Source organism: Zea mays, chromosome 2 (genome assembly GCF_902167145.1).
Source record: "Zea mays cultivar B73 chromosome 2, Zm-B73-REFERENCE-NAM-5.0, whole genome shotgun sequence".
Classification (NCBI taxonomy): Eukaryota; Viridiplantae; Streptophyta; class Magnoliopsida; order Poales; family Poaceae; genus Zea; species Zea mays.
In genome coordinates, this window is record NC_050097.1 from 54,649,576 (window position 1) to 54,655,502 (window position 5,927).

Here is a 5,927-nt window from a genome sequence, read left to right on the forward strand (position 1 = left end):
TCAATTCCTGCTTTAGAAATCAGCAGCGCGGTATACCCATGTCTTGTTAGGTTTGAAATTTATTTGATCGGTGACAGATTGGACGTATGGTAGATGGCTCTTGGCTACTCTTCATTTCGCTTCGTGCTTCAATGCTTCTGTTGATTAGACTTGTACTTTAGTAGCTATATTTGGCTTTCCTCCGATCTCCATCGATATCTTTCTTCTGTCTTGATACATTCATTGTGTATACTGTATAGATGTAACTGCTTGGGAAAATCTATTGAAAATTCTTGGACGTCCCCTCCCCAATGGGTGTATCCAAGGAACGGCTTGGTACGCTGAGCGTTTAGCAAACTGCCCTTGAGTAGTATCTTGACGTGACCGTGGGGTGTAATCATATCGTTCAAGCAGTTGACCTCAGTCCCAATGGTGTCGTGTTACGTGAAACGGCGTCTGCCGCCTGACTTATTTCCAGATGATTTGAATTGCTTATTGAATACTTGCGACTGTTCAGTGACTGTGGTAGGAGATGAGCGGTTGCATCCCGCCTCTATAAATAGACTGCCTGCCTCGCTGGTGTCTTCACACATCTCTTGACCGTTTGTTGCTTATTCTCCCACTTTTCTCTTCTCTTCCAATCAACCATGGGCAAGAACAAGAAGGGTGGAAGTTTGTCGCACCATTCTAGCGACAAGCAGAAGCGCGAGTCAAGTCCCCCTTCGGAGGACTTTGGTGACTCCGAGTACTCGGAGGAGGAGTTTTTCTCCGAGTCCGAGGGGTCACCAGTCTACGCCTCTCCCCCGATGTCGTCCAATGACTCAGACGATTCCTAGGGGATCGCTGCCGAGGTGTGGACGTACATCCAGGCCGTCGAGCGCTCCGGGCTCGAGGGCTCGGATGAGTCAGAGATCTCCTCGGACGAGGAGAACTCCTCTGACTCGTCCGAGGAGGAGAGCGGCGGTGACGACGACGACGAGGGCGACGACGGCGATGGAGGCGACGGCGGCGATGATGGCGACAGCGACGGCAAGGGCGACGACGACGGCGACAAGGGCGACAGCGGCAGCAGCAAGGGTGACGGCGGCAGCAGCAAGGCCAGTGGCAAAGCACCACTGGTTTAAATATTAGTATAGATAATTAGTGGTAGGAGTAGTATTAGTAGTAGTAGAATAATGTAGTAGTAGTTAGTAGTATAGTGTAGTGTGAGTAGTGTAGTGATGTAGTAATGTAATGTAGCGAAAAAGGGAAAAAAGGCCGACTCATAATGAGTTGGTCTTTAAGTTTGTGGAAGAACTTCCCTCCTCTATATATTGAAGAAAATTCCAGCTTGTTCCGAGCATCCTTTCGCTTTTCCGTCGTTCTTCTTTTATAGTCAATTGATAGTTTGTCTTCACGCCTAGCGCTGCTGGCGTTTTTAGAGATAATGACTGGTAACTGCTGAGTTGTATTTGGTTCTGCTGGCATTCATTAATAGAAAACGGCCGAGTTACGACAGACACTGTCGGTGTTTTTTAGAAGTAACCGCCGAGTGGTGCTTGATGACGTCGGCGTTTTAGAGGTAACAGCCGAGTTATACTAGACCACGTCGGTGTTTTAGAGATCACTACCGAGTTAGGACAGATACTGTCGGCGCTTTAGAGGTAACAACCGAGTGGTGCTTGACGACGTTGGTGTTTTAGAGGTAACATCCAAGTTACGCTTGACCCTGTCGGCGTTTTAGAGGTAACAACCGAGTTATGACAGACACTGTCGGTGTTTTAGAGGTAACCGCCGAGTGGTGCTTGATGCTGTCGGTGTTTTAGAGGTAACAACCGAGTTATGTTGGAAATCTCGTTTTCCCAAGTGATGACTTGGCACTTTTTAGAAACGGTGCCCAACCTAGTAAAACCCCATTTATATCACGTCGCCGTGCGCTTCTGGGTTCTGAGCCCTAACTTCACATTTTCGCCTCAAACCACGCCTCTGTTTCCCCCTGATTTCGCCCTTGTTCAACCCGCCGGTGAGATTGCGATGACGAAGCTGAAGAACCAGAATTCTGCTGCGGTAGTCATTCCTCCCTTCGACCCCAACAGCCAGTTGTCGTTCGCAGGTAACCACATGTCTGTTGTCTCCGAATCAGATCTCCCCGCCTTGTCATTGTTGGAGTTCTTCCTCTGAAGGAGCTTTGTTCTTGGCAGGTTTGCCGTGGGGTCACTGTTCCTACAGAAGATTCCCACGAGTCCGTTGTCTACGTTCCTTTTCTCATCCGCGGTCTTGCTCTTCCCATTTCTCCCTTCTTCCGTGGTCTCCTTGACTTTTACAATCTATACCTGACCCATCTGAATCCTAATTCCATCTTGCAAATTTCTATCTTTGTACATCTGTGTGAAGCCTACCTCAGAATTCTTCCTCATTTCGGTTTATGGAAGCCTTTGTATCACTGTCGACCTAGGATGGCTGGGGGCAGCACCAGCTCGTGGGTGGTGCAAGTCTGGAGATGCGCCGCGGGAGGAAGATGGAATACCTTGACATTCCTCTCAAGGACAGCATTAAAGGGTGGCGCCTTGAGTGGTTTATTGTGGAAAACCACGGCAAGTCCCTCCCCCCTTGGTCGGGGAGACAGCCAGATGTACGCACTCTGAGTTGGGTTGAGTCTCCTACTGCCTTAGAGGTAACAAAAGCTAGGGTTCTGCTTGCTGAAATCTGTCTGCTGAAGGAGAGAGGTCGGACTGCCGAGGCTGTGGTTGCTGACTTTGTTTTTAAGAATATTCAGCCCTTGAAGGACAGGGCATACCCAGCTTACTTGTACAGTGGCATTACTGACTCGACTCGAGTTACCAACAGGAAAATTCCTATTGAGGATCTAGTGACTCGACTAGACATGATATTGAGGGGCAAAGTATCAAATGTTGGTGCTCTTGTTGCCTACTCTGCTTGGAATCTGCCACCTCCTAAGTCCTTTTTCAATTTTGTGTCCAACCCTCCTGCTGGTGATAGTGGTCTGGGTCTTAGAGTGTGACCCTCTCCTGAAGACATTAAGACTCTGGTTGCTCCTCTTTGTGATCTTCCCAATGATGAGAGGCAAGTTCATTTTGAGATGTCGACGAGTCCAGATGATGCAGAAATAGATGATGTACTCAATATGTTGGCTGGAGAATCTTCTGACTTGGCCCATGCTGAACCAATGGCTATTACGGTTGTACAAGAGCTTAACAAATCAGTGGACACCCGAAAGCCTGAGGGTATTCGCCCAAAGCGTCCTTGCCAAGTTAGCCGCCCAACTGCGCCTGTTGAGGAGAAGAAGAAGAAAAAGAGGCGGCTTCGACGACTGTCATGCTTGAACCAGGATGCTAGCCCTTCTGCTCCTGTTTGTGAAGAAGTACCAGCGGAGGTCCTTACTGAGGCTGATCCCAATGGGGGTGTATCTGTTGAAGCTGACCCCAATGGGTGTGACCGTGCACTAGCTGACTCCAATGGGTGTAACCTTGTTGAAGCTGACCCCAATGGGTGTGACCTTGTTAAAGCTGAACCCAATGGGTGTGACCTTGTTGAAGCTGAGCCCAATGGGTGTAACCATGCAGAAGCTGACCCCAATGGGTGTAACCATGCAGAAGCTGATCCCAATGGGTGTGACCGTGCACTAGCTATTGTCCGTATTTTTGATGAGGACGAAGACGAGGAAGAAGAAGTTCCGCTAATTCGTAAAATAGCCGGTGTTACAGAGGTAGTAGGGGGATAGTGATATTCCTTCTCCAGCTCTGTCTGCTCTTGTCAGCCTTCAAGAATTGTCCATAATGGATTTTGATCAGGCCCTTGAGGATGTCGTTCCTGAAGATATGCTGTCAGAGCCGACTGCTGGCGATATGATGGATGTTTGCTCTGAAATTCCAGACGTGGGATTAGAGGTATCTCGAGCAGTATCTCGCGCATCGTTGACTTTGGAAGGCAGTCTTCAGTGTCAAGAAGTTGGTCAAGATTGCCCGACTCCCATGGAGGTGACTGAGTATCCTTCAGCCTTAGAGGTGGCTGTTGCAGAAAACCCAGCCCCCGAGGGTGGTGCTGGCGGTTACCAAGCCCCCGAGGGTGTTGCCGATAGTGATCTGGCTCTGGTGGGTAGCGTGAGCTGCAACCCAGCCCCCGAGGGTGTTGCCGGTAATGATCCAGCTCTGGTGGGTGGCGCGAGCTACAACCCAGCCCCCGAGGGTGTCCTAGTGAGCTCTCCTTCCCACACCTCCATGGATGTCCATGTCGGGTCGTCTCCACCATGATCTGATGGGGTAATGGCGATGCATACTTCTTTGACTTCGAGCAAGCAAGTCGCCTTGGAGGTCGGCAAGCCAGATTCAAGAATTCTAATATCTGCTAGTGGGGTTGAGTCAGCCCCCGACGATGCTCTTCAAATTGTTCTGGTTGATCTTCCTTCGTCGAGCTATAATGCAGCTTCTCATGACTTGGGATTACCCTCATTCTTCTCTAATCTTCAGGTAACTTAGCTCTTTCGTTCTGTCGTTCCTCCTGGTAAATCATCTTCTCTGTACTCATTTGTCTTTAATATCAGGCTTTGGTTGACGAAATGTCCGCTCAGTTGAGATCACACGGTGCCACTATCCCGGAAGGGGCTCGGTCTCTGACGCAGTGGAACCCATTTGAAAGGGAAATGTGCCTTTGGGCCATTTCTATAATGTTTTGGTGATTAAGTGCCAACACATAATCTTTGAGTTGTTATGTGCCAAACAAGAAAAAAGTGCAAATCATGTGACAATGTATGTTTCTAGACTTTGTACAATGTTTTGAGTACTAACATATTGTGTCTAAGTGCTAGAAATAGGAAAAGAAAGAATTGCAAAAGACTTGGCTGAGTACAGCCAAAGTCCAGCTCGGTCTGGCACACCGGACTGTCCGGTGGTGCACCAGACAGTGTCCTATGCGCTAGGCCAGCCTCCGGTGAACAGGCCACTCTCGGGAAAAGTTTGGCGGCGTACGGCTATAATTCGCCGGACTGTCCGGTGGTGCACCGGACTGCCCGGTGAGCCAACGGCCGCCAGCACAACGGTTGGCCGCGCAATCCGTGGGCGACGCATGGCCCGCACCAACGGTCGACAAGGGGCACCGGACTGTATGGTGTGCCAACTGGCTCGGTGCTGCAACGGTCATCTGCGCCAAAATAGGAAGGAGATCCGCACCGGACCGTCTACAGTGACTGTCCGGTGGTGCACCGGACTGTCCTGTGCACCACCCGACAGAAGGCAACTTTGGCCTTCCTTGTTGGCCTCCAACGGCTCCTAGCTGCCTTGGGGCTATAAAAGGGACCCCTAGGCGCATGGAGGAGAAACCCAAGCATTCACTAAGCATTCTAAGTCTCCCACACTCCGTCTCCACGCACTTGATCGATTGTGTTAGTGATTTGAGCTCCGTTCTAGTTGTGAACTCTTTGTGCTTCATTTTGAGCTCAAATCTTGGCTTGTGTGCGTGTGTGTGTTGCGGATTTGTGTGTGTTGCTCCCCAACCTAACTCTTGTGCTTTCATTGTGATCTTTGTTGTAAGGGCAAGAGACTCCAACTTGTGGAGATTCCTCGCAAACAGGAAAAAGAGGTAAAGAAGAAAAGCCGTGGTATTGAAGTTGATCATTGGATCATTTGAAAGGGGTTGAGTGCAACCCTCGTCCATTGGGACGTCACAACGTGGAAGTAGGCAAGTGTTACTTGGCCGAACCACGGGATAAAATCGTGTGTCTCTTGTGTGTTTTCTCTTTGATTATCTTGTTCGCAAGAACTCGCCTCAAGATACTTAGCTGTTCTAACTTACATAACAAAGTTTTGTGGCTATTAGTGTTGAATTTTACAGGATCACCTATTCACCCCCCTCTAGGTGCTCTCAATTGGTATCGGAGTCGTTCTCTTCACGTAAGGGACTAATCGCCCGAAGAGATGGATCCTAAGGGAAAGGGGATGGTGGTCAACAACAAG